We start from the raw sequence: 1,393 nt of genomic DNA on the forward strand, positions 1-1,393 counted from the left end.
AGAGATTCCGGATAAGAAATTCTGTTGACCGAGGGGAAGGTGTTAGGCACCTTTCAATCCCGTGGTTCAACCACGGTCGCTTGGTAGAGTGTATCGACTATTTTTTGCACTAAGAAATGTATAAACCGCACAAAAGCACGCAAAATAATCAAACAAAACAAACAAAAAAACAAAACAAAAAAAATAATCCGAAATGTAAAGTCCGATCCAATTATTACAACCCGAAATAAAAAGGGACTGAAAGTAAACCTACGCTAATCCTAAACTAATGCTCTACCCTACGCCTCGGGCCTTCACCACGAATGTCCTCTGGGTACATGACTCCTCGGGGCATTCTCGGGTGAATAAATATATACAGATACTTCGGGGCATTCCCCGGCCAAATTATACAATTGAATTAAATACGACAAAAAACATTACCATTCCAACACATATTTCAAACATGTCATCAATACACCATGCCTAAATTTGCCTACCCGAACTTACCATTTGCATATCCAATTGGCGACCTAAAATCGTGACACTATCGAGTTCACCAACATTATTCATGTTTATTCCAAGTTGAATAAAAGGTAACAATAAATCCATCATTAACCCAAATTCATTATTTTATCAATATCGTAATTTCACTCCAATTTTCCTTTTATCAACCCATTAAAACATGATCAAACTCATTCCTCAAACCAACATAGTCGAATCACCAACGTCATGATCAACATCAACAAAAATCCAACAAAAATATAATAACACCACACATATTCGTAGCCAATGCGACCAATCAAAATGAAGAAGAGAACGGGTTAAAGAAATGGACCTCAATAGAACGTTCTCGTAGATAATAAAGAAGACCGAGACCGAAATCGTCTAGCGTGGAACCCCAACGACGAACTCACCAAATCAATAATGTAAGAGTACCAACTTTGAAACGTGTCTTTCCAATGCAATAATTCAATTTTTAAATTTCAGAATTTCGTAGCCAAATAAAATAATTGAATCTGCTGCCACTATGACCGGAATCTCGATCGAAAACTTCGCCTGATCAATTCTTTTCATTCCATGAACTCGAATTGAGTTCAACGACGATGAGAGCCTCATGGACCCATAAACCACGGACAGACCTCGAACTCAAACCCCACAATTCTAAAGACGACCTCTCTGCTTCTCGATGTTTAGCGATGGTTTCACGACGACAAGGAAAAAGTAGGTTCTGACCAGTTTTCTGGCGACAGTTCAACCAAAGCGGAGGGATGGAGTTATTGTCGTTATCCCGATAGAACTCCAGTGAGCTCAGGCATCGACGGTAAGAAAAGAGGACTGGCCCGATTTTTAGAATGAACTGATGGTGCAGCTGGTTTCAAAGATTAAAGGGGGATCATATGTTATTCCAACAGGT

The sequence above is a fragment of the Capsicum annuum genome, chromosome 7, assembly GCF_002878395.1.
Source record: "Capsicum annuum cultivar UCD-10X-F1 chromosome 7, UCD10Xv1.1, whole genome shotgun sequence".
In the NCBI taxonomy this organism is placed as follows: Eukaryota; Viridiplantae; Streptophyta; class Magnoliopsida; order Solanales; family Solanaceae; genus Capsicum; species Capsicum annuum.